The 14367-nt window shown below is 43.6% G+C and overlaps 1 protein-coding gene across 4 annotated transcripts in view; it reads right to left on the bottom strand.

The window, feature by feature from the left end:
• LPCAT2 (lysophosphatidylcholine acyltransferase 2) overlaps nt 1-13973 on the bottom strand; it is a 390784-nt gene extending 376811 nt beyond the window's left edge. For 2 of the 4 annotated variants that reach the window (XM_068260828.1, XM_068260829.1), the window contains exons 1-2: nt 13725-13972; nt 5303-5380 (exon numbers count right to left, since the gene is read on the bottom strand). The gene's annotated coding sequence lies outside the window, so the exon portion shown is untranslated. Of the gene's footprint in view, nt 1-5302; nt 5381-8028; nt 8074-13724 lie in introns of those variants that run through there. The other 2 variants (XM_068260831.1, XM_068260830.1) reach the window with 2 other exon arrangements.
• Between the last annotated feature and the right edge of the window lie 394 nt (nt 13974-14367).

Here is a 14367-nt window from a genome sequence, read left to right as displayed (position 1 = left end):
AGTCATCAACAATTAGAGCATAATTCAAATGTTACTAATGAGATTTATTCAAGAATAAAAATAAAAATAAAATGCACTGTTCCAAATTATTACGCACAACAGAGTTTTAAAAAATGTTATAGGTTGTAAAGATCTGAAAATGGTCATTTGCTGAATTTGCAGCATTATGAAGTCATATTTACTATAATCAAAAGCGATTTCAATTAAAAACAGCTTAACAGGTCAAGTTATATAGGACACAAAGGGAGAAGAGAGCGCTCCATTGGTCCGTTGGAGCAGAGCCTGGAGTGGATATCTTCAATTAAAGGGCCAGAACAATTTACGCTAAGCGCAAGAAAAATTACTTTTTTGCTTTCAAGTTATATAAGACCCCTTATTCGATAGCAGCTTCAGAATTATTGCATCCATTAAACTGTTGAGTTTTGAATTTCCTTGCAGGATGTCAGAATAACCTCTCAGAGCTGCTGTTTGGATGTAAACTGCCTCCCACCCTCATATATCTTTTGCTTCAGGTTGTTCCAATGTTCTCAGGCTTCTGAAGACCAGCGGCTCTGTACTGCACACGCACGTGTGCGCAAGAGAGGGCGCCTGCGCATCTGCAGTAGAGTGGCCCGTCTTCGGGAGCCTGAGTGCTTCTGAAGACTGCCGAAGTATCCCCAACCCAGAAGAAAGCAGTCCATGACCAAATTGGTCGTGGACTGCTAACAGGGAGCCTGTGGGGGAACACGAAAACACAGGACCCAGAGCCTTCCCTCTCCTTAGGTGAGTATCTGTTATTTCTTTTAGATTTGACTTCAGACTCTCTTTAAGTACCATGGAAGTAAGTGGACAGTCAGAAACTCCAAATACTTTTCAGAAGTAATTTTCACACCTTCAGGGACCCTAAAGGGGATGACCAGCTCTCTCCCCATGATTCGGACCCAAACCATTACTCTGCCACCTTCTTGCTGATGTCCCAGCCTTGCTGTCACATGGTGGCCAAACTCTCCACCACTCCATCCATCTTGACCAGAGTTGGCCATCTTGACCACTGTGCGCTGGTGAGAGACACACAGTCTCTCCTTGCAGTGTCATGACCCAGAGGTGAACGTGGGCCATTGCGGCCCACAGGAGCGGAAGGGACAGGGCCAATCCTAGAATTTTTGCCGCCTAAGGCAAACTTTTGAGCATGCACCCCCCCCCATAGGTAGTATAATTGCCCCCAGGTAGCCTGAAGGGAGTAGCAGCCAGGAAGGGGGACAGCGGACACAGCGGTGGGGAGGGGGGGGTCGAACCCCCCTTTCACCTGGGTTCCCGCATTCGCTTTCCCCGTTCCAGCTTATTGTGCAGCGTGTGGTCAGGCAGCGGGCGGGGGAGCAATTACTCACCTCTTTCTTCCGCGTTCCAGCGTGCATACCACCGTCACTTCCTGCAACCTGCAATGTCGCTCAAGTCGGTGGCAATCAGGAAGTGACGAGTGGTGGTACACACGCTGGACTGTGGAAGGAAGAGATGAGTAGAGTAATTGCTCCCCCCGCCCACTGCCTGACCACACGCTGTGCAATTAGCTGGAGGGGGGGGAGTGGACGGGGGACCCAGGTGAGGGAGTCCAGCCCCCTCCCCACCGCTGTGCCCGCTGCCCCTCTTCCTGGATGCTACCCCCTCCAGCTTGGCGCCCCCCCACCCATGGCCAGGTGGGCGCCGCCTGAGGAACCTGCCTCATGGGGCTGGGCGGGGAGCTGAGGTTTTTGAGGCTACTTGATCCGCTCAGCCCTCCAGATCAAGTAGCCTACTTTTTTTTTATTTTATGAGCCCACCTCAGGCTCTATTTAAATACAATTTGCATAATAATTTGGAACGCAGAGTACATGTATGTGTGTATGTATGTGCCGCCATCACTTAAAAACGCCTTGACCAATTTCAAAGAAACTTGGTATACAGATCCCTTACTACCTGGGATGATATGTTCTGGGTCTCGCGTCCCCCCTGCACACCGGGGCGGAACCACAAACAGCCACAGTCAGATTTCACGCATTTAAATCAATGGAAAAAAATGTAAAGGCTGCCATTCTCACAGTGATAAATCCAGAGTCCCCAAACTTGGCATAGTGGGTCACTTGGTGACTGAGGTCACAAATTCATGGAAAATGGGTAAAGCATAAAACAGCCAAGCAAATTTCAGACGTCCATTTTAAATTGGAAAATGTAAACTACAGCCATTCTTCGACTCGTAATTGCAGTGTTTTTAAACATGACAGTTAGTCACTGGGTGACTGGGATTAATCTGCTGAAAAGTGGGTGGAGCCTTCAACAGCTAATCAAAATTCTCCTATTGATTTTCAAGGGCAATATTTAAACTGCTGCCATTCTTACACGGTTAATGGCAGAGGCCTGAAAGCTGCTACAGTTGGTCACTGAGTGACTGGGGTTCAAATTCACTAAAGGGGCAGAGTCACAAACAGCCAATCAGATTTCTTTGCTGGATAAACTGCTTCCATTTACACATTTTTGATACCAGGTACCCGAACGCTCACAAACTTGGTCATTGACTTGCTGTGTGTCAAGGTTACAAAACATGGGCAGAGCCATAACCCACACATTTTTCACCAGGAAAATGTAAACTGCAGCCATTCTTACATTGTTAATGGCAGGGTTCTTGAACTTCACACAGTTGGTCACTGGGTGACTGAGATTAATATTCAGGAAAGTGGTTGGAGCCTACAACAGCCAATCAAAATTCACCTATTGATTTTCAATTGTGTTTTGTTTTTAAATTTTAGTTTAGTAATGTTATGTATTTGATAAATGTCAATGATGAGGCTTATTATCTGAAAGCAGCCACTTTATTTTAAATACAGTGATGCTATTTATTTAGTGAACTGCTGATGACTTATATTGTCTGAATGTGGCTCAAGATGTTTTTGTTATGTTTTGTATGGTGAAATATATTTCAGAATAGAGTGGTGGGTGGGGTATTTATTAGAGTGGGGAATGTTTTGTTTTTCTGCTATTCATATGTATTTGGGACACTGCTCTCCTCTTTAATTGTTTAATCACTTAATGACTGCCTAACGCCGTCAGGCGTCGGCAAGTCGAAGTGGTGCTACCATGGAAAGGGCCGCTCGTTCGAGTGGCCGTTCCATGTCAGTTCACGGAGGGTGTCTCCGTGAACAGCCTGCGAGGGTCCGATCGTGGCTCGCAGGCTAAATGTAAACACGCGGTGAAGAAATCCCGTGTTTACATCATACGGCGCTGCTGCGTAGCAGTGCCGTAAAGGAGATCGGCGATCCCCGGCCTCTGATTGGCGGCGCAGGACGCAGGCGACGCAGGCCTATCAGAGGCGGCGCAGGACGCATCACCATCCTGCGCCACCCAGGGGAAGGAGGGGAGGGAGGGAAACAGAGCGAGGCGGAAAATCACTGCGGAGGGGGGCTTTGAGGAGCCCCCGCTAAGCAGAAATAGCTGGCGGCAATCAGACCCCCCCAGCAGGAAATCCCCCTAGTGGGGAAAAAAGGGGGGAAGTCTGGTCACCCTGGCTCAATCCTGATCTCTGCTGCGGGCTGGAGAGCCCACGCAGCACCAATCATAGGAAAATCCCCTGGTCCTTATATGGCAACTCCTGTTGTTGTTGTTTTTTTTATGGATATTGCAGTTGCGGTTTTCTTCTGGTTTGAGCTGTGACTGGAGTCCAACCTTTAGGATTGATACACACTGTGAAGCTTTCCGGTACTAAGTTTTGCACATTTACAAGGACAAGCTATTATTTTTGAGGCAGAACTATTTTAATATGAGCAGATAGGGGGGCTGGAAGAGATAGATGCTTAATCCAGTGGGCTGTGCCAGTGATATATGTGACCACCTACATTGGCAGCCATGATATTTTACACCATGTCACACTGAATAGGAGTCTGAATAGATTTAGATTGATGGGGTATACCTTCATTGTGTGGGCAGTGGTAGTGGCATACTGCATACTTCCCTGCACTAATTTTGGTCTGTTTCGTTGGTGGACATCCCAAGAGCTCATTGTATTGACAGTGTTGGGCAAGCTAGAGATTGAGAATGAGCTTTGACTTAAAGGACAACTGTAACAAGAGAGATATGGAGGCTGCCATATTAATTTCCTTTTAAACAATACCAGTTGCCTGCCAGTCCTGCTGATCTATTTGGCTGCAGTAATGTCTGAATCATACCAGAAAAATCAGATCTGACAATAATGTCAGAAACACCTGATATGCTGCATGCTTGTTCAGGGTCTATGGCTAAAAGTATTAGATGCAGAGGATCAGCAGGATAGCCGGGCAACTGGTAATGTTTAAAAGGAAATAAATAAGGCAACCTCCATATCCCTTGTTATTGGTAGTAGGATGAAGTATTAACACAACAAAAATTATACTTCTGCAAATGCCAAACTGAACAGGTGGGTTTTCAGTCTGGCTTTAAACACGTCCAGAGATGGAGCTGTCCTGATCTGCTGCGGTAGGGAGTTCCATAATGTTGGAGCAGCATGACAGAAGGCTCTGGGACCAAAAGATTCCAGGGGGACTCAGGGTATGACTAGATTATTAGAACCTGTGGATCTGAGATTGCCGGGTTTGCTACGCAGCTGCAACATTTCTTTCATGTATCTAGGGCCCAGATTATGCAGTGATTTAAATGTCAGTAGGCTGATCTTGAATAGGATCCTCCATTTTATGGGTAGCCAGTAGATGGAGTGCAGGACTGGAGTTATGTGGCAGTGACGGGGTTGGTTGGTCAACAGTCTGTCAGCAGTATTCTGTATCAGCTGTAATCGGAACAAGTCCTTTTTTGGAAAGCCAGCGTACAGAGCATTACAATAGTCCAGTCGCAATGTAATGAAGACAAGGACAAAGGTTGGCAGATCTTCTGGGGGATGAGGTGCTTGATTTTTGTGATGTTCTTCAGGTGGAAATAGGAACAAAGTGGGATTCCTGGAAAACTAAGACATATGAAACATTGGGACACACTCTGAGGGACTTGAAAGCTGAGAAAAGGCGGAGCAGTTAAACAGGGTGCAGGCAGTGTCCTGTTTAAAAGACCGCGTCTACAAATAGGTTCTTAGGGCGCCCTTCTAAACAGGATGAGTTTTAAAGGGAGGGGGGGTTAAGGTTAGGTGTGCAATGTTGGGTTAGCTGTCCATGGTCAGGGTGTGTGTGGGTATGTGGGTGTTAAGGTTACATAGTTATTTTGACTTGAAAAAAGACATACCTCCATCATATTCAACTAATAAATAATGTACAAAACTAGCCTGCACACTCACACATCTCTGTTGATTCAGAACAAAAAGAAGAAAAAGGTATACCTGGCACCAGTATGTAGCAGGGATCCGTAGGCCACAGGTGGGCTCACGTCTGGCGTGCTTCAGTGTGTAGTAGTCCAACTATCCAAAAAAAGAAAACAGAAATGGGCATTGAAGTCTAAAAGCCCTTTATTGTGGCTGGGTAGTGGTATACAGCAGTGGGGGGAAACAAAAAGCCTGACAGCTGTTTCGCAGGGACTAGCCCTGCTTCATCAGAGGCTATGACATATATCTCTGTTGATCCAGAGGAAGGCAAAAACCCTTACAAGGCATGCTCCAATTAGTCCCAAAAGGGAAAAAAATCCTTCCTCCCTCCACATGGCAATCAGATAAAATCCCTGGATCAACACCACCGAGAATGATCTAGTAATTATAGCCATAGATGTATTTCAATGTAAGGAAAGTATCTCAGTCCCCCTTAAAGGAGTCATCAATCAAAAAAATCTCCCCCCACTCTACTTAACCGGGGCTTCCTCCAGCCTTTTGCAAGTGACATGTCCCACGCTGACAGCTCCGCTCGCACCCGCTGGCCCGAGGTCCCCGGCAGTGCAGAGGCCAACCTCCTGTAGTGCGCCCGTGTGAGCGCAGCTGTCAATCAAGCCCACGTTGTCCGTGGTGTACTGTGCAGGCGCAGTAGTTCTGTGGCTGGGCAGTACACCGCGGACAACGTGGGCTTGATTAACAGCCGCACTCACACAGACACAGTAGAGATGACCTCGAGGTCACCCTCTGCACTGGCAGGGCCCCCGAGCCAATGGCTGAGCATGGAGCTGTGGCGTGAGACATGTCAGCTGCAAGGGGCTGGAGGAAGCCTCAGGTAATTAGAACGGGGGGGGGAGCTTTACTGTAAAGAACCATTTCCTAAACAAATGGCTAAAACTTTTTCCTCCATGCCTAGTCCTTTGCACAAGCCTCTGATGTATTTGTACATGTTAAATAGATCTCCCCTGAGGCCAATTTTACACTAGGACACTTTCTTTGCGTTGTGTTACCCTTTCTGCACACAGGGTAGTGTAACAGCAATGAAAGCCCTATGGGGACTATGGGGTCCTGTGGGTCCCTGGATCAACACATAAAATCCCTGGTCCCTGGATCAACATAAGGTTAGTTGCCCTCCAGGGTGGGTTAAGAGTTAGTCACCACAAAGAGGGGGAGTTCTATGTGAGTGTAGGGAGAAGTTAGGTCATAGTAATATATCGGTAAATATTTACTATTTGAATGAAGTAGTAGAATAACGGTAAATGTACCAATAATCTACTATCGCCATCCTGCGCCATTATAAACAGGCAACTTTTTCAAATGTATGCCGAGAAAGCTATGACATACCGGAAAACAGTTATTGTAAACAAGTAGACAGCTATATTTTCTTCTTGATAAGAGGGAAGAAAAAGCTAAGCATTCTCTGTTTTTTTTTTCTGTGAATGAAGGGTGGAGAGGCAACAACTGTAGGCTTTTGCACAAAATACACAAATCACATATAAAGTACATACAACAAAATAAAAAAAAATAAAAAATGTAATAAACAATAATTTATTGCATATGAAAGCTAAAAACCAAGCATAGTGAGACTTGACCAACTCCAACCCTGCATTAGTTATTGTCTGTGTTTGTTTGTTTGTTTTACTTAAAGCAATCTCAGAGGACTCTCTACCCAAGGTCACAAAGATGTGGGAACCATACTATAGTCTGTTCAATATACATTGCTTACAGAAGAACTGGTGTTGTGGGATGGACTAACTCAGATTGCCTTTCTCCCCCTGTGCTCCCACACTTCCCTATTCCTAACATTCTTGCTTTTACTTGGAGCAATTTAACCACACGACTTCCCCTGGGAGAAGTATATACATCCCTAAAAACTGCACCTAAGCTCCCAAGATCGTTGCACCCACACCTGCAGCCTCCTGCGGAAGTGCACAGATTAGTAAATAGGAACATAAGTTCCAAAAGCCAATGTAAGTGTCTTAAGTGACAACAATTACTGTTTCAATGAGCAACAGTAATTATTGCATGGTAAATTACTTTATTTCCTGTTGGTTGAGACGCAGCTGGAGCTGCATTATAACCAGACAGGGAAATGTGTGGGGACATCTGGTGGCCAAAAGGGATACTACAATAAAAAATAATTAAATATACATTTCTTATCCCTATAGCCTGCCCATTAATCCATTCTGTTGCCTCCCCGCCCCACTGTAACACAAATGTAAAAAATAAAGTTACAGAATTTAAAAGACATCACATATATTGCCAGAGAACCAAAATCACAAAATGGCAAAAAAATACACCTTTAATTCCGAATAAAATATCGTCGCCATACGTTGTACTAGGGACATCATTTAAACATTGTCAAAACTGGGACATCATTTAAACATTGTCATAACTTGGAAAAATGGGCAGATAAAATGTGCAGTCTTTAATTACAGTAGCACATTTTATTTTAAAACTATAATGGCTGAAAATTGAGAAATAATGATTTTTTTTTATTATATTCCTTCTTATTCAGTTCAAAATACATATAAAATAATTCTTAGCAAAAAGTACCACCAAAAGAAAGCCTAATTTGTAACAATGTATAGATCATTTAGGTATGATAAGTACTGATAAAGTTATTGCCAAATGCTGCAGCGCTGAAATGTGAAAATTGCTCTGGCTTTTAAAGTGAACCAGAGACAAAGCACCCTCATGTATTTTACCATATATATATCAGTGGGAACATTAGAGAAAACACCTACCCTGCTCTCTGTTTCATTCTTCACTGTTCAGCTTGCTTCTTATCAGCACTGATAAAATCCCAGACTGAGCATTCAGTCTGGCTTTGCTCAGAAATCTTTATAGCTGAGTCATTACAGCAGAGCCAGAAGGGGGCAGGCTTGGGCTTGAAAAGACATGAGAAAAGACAGCTATAAAGATTCCTAAACAAAGCCAGACTGAATGCTCAGTTGGTGATTTTATCAGGGCTGATAAGAAGCAAGCTGAACAGTGAAGAATGAAACAGAGAGCAGAGTAGGTGTTTTCTCTAATGTCCCCACTGATACATACAGTGGGTTGCAAAAGTATTCGGCCCCCTTGAAGTTTTCCACATTTTGTCACATTACTGCCACAAATATGCATCAATTTTATTGGAATTCCCCGTGAAAGACCAATACAAAGTGGTGTACATGTGAGAAGTGGAACGAAAATCATACATGATTCCAAACATTTTTTACAGGTGAACCAGCTTGCCTGTCCCTGCTGAAGAGATGCACCCACCTGAGCATGATGCTGCCACCACCATATTTGACAGTGGGGATGGTGTGTTCAGAGTGATGTGCAGTGTTAGTTTTCTGCCACACAGGTGCGGGTCAGGTGCGGGTATGAAAAAGTGGACCCGCGCAGGCCTCTACCACACATAGCATTTTGCATTTTGGCCAAAAAGTTCAATTTTGGTCTCATCTGACCAGAGCACCTTCTTCCACATGGTTGCTGTGTCCTCCACATGGCTTGTGGCAAACTGCAAACAGGACTTCTTTTGCTTTCTGTTAACAATGCCTTTCTTCTTGCCACTCTCCCATAAAGGCCAACTTTGTACAGTGCATGACTAATAATTGTCCTATGGACAGAGTCTCCCACCTGAGCTGTAGATCTCTGCAGCTCGTCCAGAGTCACCATGGGCCTCTTGACTGCATTTCTGATCAGCGCTCACCTTGTTCGGCCTGTGAGTTTAGGTGGATGGTCTTGTCTTGGTAGGTTTACAGTTGTGCCATACTCCTTCCATTTCTGAATGATCGCTTGAACAGTGCTCCTTGGAATGTTCAAGGCTTTGGAAATCTTTTTGTAGCCGAAGCCTACTTTAAATTTCTCAATAACTTCATCCCTGACCTGTCTTGGACCTGTCTTGTGTGTTCTTTGGACTCCACGGTGTTGTTGCTCCCAATATTCTCTTGACAACCTCCAAGGCCCTCACAGAGCAGCTGTATTTGTACTGACATTAGATTACACACAGGTGTACTCTATGTAGTCATTAGCACTCATCAGGCAATTTCTATAGGCAACTGACTGCACTCAGATCAAAGGGGGCCGAATAATTATGCACACACCACTTTGCAGTTATTTATTTGTAAAAAAATGTTTGGAATCATGTATGATTTTCGCTCCACTTCTCACGTGTACACCACTTTGTGTTGGTCTTTCATGTGGAATTCCAATAAAATTGATTCATGTTTGTGGCAGTAATATGACAAAATGTGGAAAACTTCAAGGGGTCCGAATACTTTTGCAACCCACTGTATAGTAAAATACATAAGGGTACTTCGTCTCTGGTTCGCTTTAAGGGGTAAAACTATTAGGGGTGAAGTTGTTAATTTATCATCAGACAGGGTCCTATTCATTGTGTTTTACTCTGAATAATAAGTGCATGTTCAAGGTTATTCATCCCTTCTGTATTGCACTAAACTGTTTGTATTTCAAAAACTGCTAAGTTTATACCTTACTTGACAGTTGTGTTTGCAAGCTTTATCTCTAATATAAGGATTGAAACAGAAAAAAATATTAAAAATATTGTGGACTCAATTCTGATCCAGATACTTTTTCTTTTGGGACAGGATCAGAGCAACACTTCTGCTGGTTTTTGTCTCAGATGTGTCAGGAGGAAGAAGTCCTTGAGATGGCCTTTGTAATAATAGATAAAAAACTTTCACTTTGTCAGCTCATCATTGACCACAGTGGCTCTGAACAGAAATGGTTGAGTCCAGATGGGGAAGTCCACAAACTCCTGAGCCCACTTTGTGGTCTAAGATTTGAAGTAACCTTACCATTCCAAAAGGCACAAAATGCAGCTGAATTTTGCGTACGACCCATGTGCCCCACAGGAAATACAGAATATTCTACTGCTGGGACATATGAACACTGCCCTCCTTTTCTGGTCACACTGTGGCATTGACCACTAAGAGTATGAATGACCACAAACTGTATGTGGCAGATGGTGAATAATCATCAGATGTAAAAAAAGCTTGATTACTATTCAGGTGGATAGAAGAATGTCAATAGCAATCTACATGAGAAATATTTATGTATATTATTCCTGTGTATGATTATATAAATTAGACTTTGCAGGTAATGGCCTCGATTCACAAAGCGGTGATAACCCAGTTATCACGCCTAAAAGACTTTAGGCGTGATAACCTTTTCACCACTGAGTTATCACCGATTTTTCCTGCTCTTCGCGCGAAGTTACCGCGCGTAAGCGCGTTCGCGCGTACGCGCGTGAGAGCGCGCGCAAAGTCCCATAGGGCTTAATGGGAGCTTCGTGCGAAGCGTCGGGTGTTGCGCGCGCACTTACGCGCGTACGCGCGGTAACTTCGCGCGAGTTTCTTCTTATCATGCCTAAAGTGACTTTAGGCGTGATAAGGGCCTTTTCACCACGGTGCTAACACTTTGCACCGCTTGGTGAATCGAGCCCAATGTCTATCACATTTTATATACAGGATATTAAAGCAACCCTGAACTGAAAATAAACTTATGAGATAATTTATTGCACATGTATCAGAAACGCTATAATAGGACCTTTCAGCAGTCTCATATTTCCATTTTCAATTTAAGGAACTACCGGTAAATTTGATGTTGAAAGTTTGTAGAACGATTTCAGTTTGATGTAAAGTTTTGGTTTATTCAGCTCCCAGCAAAAATAAATAATAAACTTTACAGCTCTCATTTGTTACAGCAGTGTTTGCTCACCCAAATATTCTATTTACTAATTAGGACAGCCCTGCTGCATTCAACTTGCTGTATGATCACTTCATTTGCATACAGATAACTCAACTCTCTTACTCTTTGAATGCAGAAAAATAAAAAGTAGACGTGGGCAGGTTCTATGTAGGCGTAGTACTTTATGTACCCATCTTTATCTCATCATGTTACATATCAGTTCAGGTACGCTTTAAGTTCATTCATCAGTAATACACTAAGTCCTTTTTTCTGTCATTGAGTTTGCAAACATTATACTTGTACAGCTATACATTAGAGATTAGAAAAAAACTATTATTTATCATTTGTAACCACAGATGAATCCAGATAACAGAATAATAGAATTTACTGAAAGCGTAGGTTATCACCACAAACTTGCGGAATAAGCAGATGACCCACTTTGTTAACACTGTTGAAAATACATCTGATCTGAAATACTGGCATATGTTAAGCATATGGAGGTCAAGTATGGCTCAATATACCAAACTTATTAATCCCTCCCCAATTGTATATTGATCAGAGAGTAATCAATTATCACACCACACTGCACACTCAGTCTTAAACCTGTATGGTTTTAGGGGGCATAAATTAGATACTTACCTCAGTAAAGGGAAGCCTCTGGACCCTGCAGAGCTTTCTCCCGTCCTCCTCCACCAGGCCATTCCAGTGCTAGGACACCCGAAGCTCACGACTGCACTGCAGAGGTGTAGGTCCACTCACGCCTGCACAACAGCACAGAGCCAATGTTCTGGCTGAGCAAAAAATGCTGAGCTGTTTGTCCCCGTGCTAGTGCACAGGCGTGAGCTTTCTGCACATGCGCAATGTGGCAGATCCCTGTTGACAAGGGTTTTGGAGGGTCCTGGTGCTGGAAGAGGAGGCAGACGGGGAAAGCCTCTATATTATCCAGATGCTTCCCTCTACCTAGATCAATACCCATTTGGGGCACTTTTTTAACTTCAGGTACAATTTAAAGGATGCCTGAGCTGAGAGGGATATGGAGGCTGCCATATTTAATTCCTTGCAAGTTGTCTGGCTGTTCTGCTGATCATCAGCCCCTAACACTTTAAGCTATAGGCCCTGAACAAGCATGCAGATCAGATGTTCCTTACTGGATTAGGCACATGCTTGTTTCAGGTATATGTGATCCAGATACTACTGCAGCCAAAAAAATCAGCAGGACTGCTAGGCAACTGGCATTATTTAAAGTTGGATTATACTCGCAAAACAAAAATTTCAGTAACTACTCTAAGGGCCCATCACACTGGGTATCGCAAAATGCTAGTGATTATCACCAGTGTTTTGGGGCACAATTTTTCACGGTAAACGCATTATTGTACTGTAGTTTTGTGGTTTTGGAGCAATTGTGATTAGTGCTTTTTTCAACATTGCAATTGTAATCACTCAAAAATTGTGAAAAAGCGCTGCATGCATCACGTTTGCGAATTGCTGGCAATCACGGCAGTGAGATCACTGCCATATACTTTACATAATACTAGCACTTTCAAAAGGGCTAGTGATCGCCGGCAATTTGGTGATCTGTGGTAAACACCCGCAAATTGCCCCAATGTGAATGGGCCCTAAGTTACATAATAGAACATTTTAAAGAGTTTCCAATTATTCCTTGTGTGTAAAACCGTTTATTTTCACTTCAGATAGCAGAAGAAGATTGCTTATCTCTGTTCCATGGCAAAGGCAAGAATCTCCCTGTGCCTCTATCTTCAGTCTGTCTGCCTCCTTTTTTGCTGAATAGACACATCGCCCTGGCAACAGCTGAGTCACTTCAGCAGAAAAAGATTTCAAAACTTGCCATGAAATTCTTATGTCACTTCTTTTCTGTACTGTACATGACGGTAAGTTTTGTGGTGGACAGCTAGCATGTAAAACTGGATTTCCATTTGGACTCCAGAGGCGAAACTCTAAGGCTGCTTCCACACATGGACGTTACAGGCGCACGTTAGTGCAGCCTGCAACGCTCCCCCAACACACAGCAATGTAACACAAGTGGGCTGTTCACACTGCCCACGTTGCGTTACATTGTAATGCAGCAAAGTGCTGCATGCTGTGCGTTCTACGCGGCTAAGCCGCGTTAGACTGTTTGCACATGCTCAGTCATGTTGGGGAGGAGGGGAGAGCGGCCGGGCACATGGCTAATTAATATTCACTGCACTCAGTGACGTGCAGTGTTTACTTCCGGGAGCGGCCGCTCTGTGCGGCGATTGGCCGGGCGGGACCACGTGATGCCGCATGCGTCCAAGAGTACGCATCACGGCATCACGGACACCAGAGTGAGCTGCACAACGTTATGTGCCCTATAACGTCCCCTAAACGCAACGTCCTGGTGTGTAACTAGGCTTAAAGATGAATGAATTAATGAAGGTGCACATCGATCTGTTACTTCATAGCCTGCACTACATAAAATACACAAGCAAATGTTGTTTTTGGTTGTGTTATATTTACTATATAAAGTAATGTAATGCAATGCCACAGAGTGTACACATCTAATTTTGACTGGCTGATTTTATCACTTCCATGTAATATGTGAGCTTAGCTACACAGTCTGTTCATAATATGCAAAATCTGTACATAGAAGTGGTAAAATTAGCCAATCATCAGCCAATAAAAATTGGATGTGTGTGATCTATTTGAATGGAGAAGTAAACAGCACATCAGAAGGGAATTAGAGACTTTACATTTACGTTTCACTAACCTCAGATAAACATAAACATGTGCAGACAATTCCATTTCCGCTTTATTTCAGCAGCTCATTCCTATCAAACATCTCAAAAGTTCTTCACGAGAGGTATGTAGTAATCTGTTATGTCATTTCAAGCTAGTTTGTAGTAACGTTTGCTAAAAATACTTGATGATTTAACACTACAGGTTAGATCAGGCCCAGGCTGCAGACCACATTCCTCTTTTCTTTTCCTCCCTCCCTTCCTGCAGAGGCCACAGCAGTGCTATGTAACACGCCATCAATACATGCCAGCGTATAACACGCTGGAAAGTACTGATGGCCTGTCACATGATCCCGCTGTGGCCATGGAGACCTGACACTGGAAGCGGCGATTAGGTGAGTTAATACTCTCACTTAAAGAGGAACTCCAGTGAAAATAATGTAATAAAAAAAGTGCTTCATTTTTACAATAATTATGTATAAATGATTTAGTCAGTGTTTGCCCGTTGTAAAATCTTTTAAATCCCTGTTTCACATTCTGACATTTATCACATGGTGACATTTTTACTGTTGGCAGGTGATGTAGCTGCTGCATACTTTTTTGGGCAGTTGGAAACAGCTGTAAAGCTATTTCCCACAATGCAACAAGGTTCACAGACAGGAAACTGCCAGAAGT

This window comes from Hyperolius riggenbachi, chromosome 11, assembly GCF_040937935.1.
Source record: "Hyperolius riggenbachi isolate aHypRig1 chromosome 11, aHypRig1.pri, whole genome shotgun sequence".
Classification (NCBI taxonomy): Eukaryota; Metazoa; Chordata; class Amphibia; order Anura; family Hyperoliidae; genus Hyperolius; species Hyperolius riggenbachi.
Note: the sequence above shows the minus strand (reverse complement) of the source record. Positions and strands in the feature narration are given on the sequence as shown.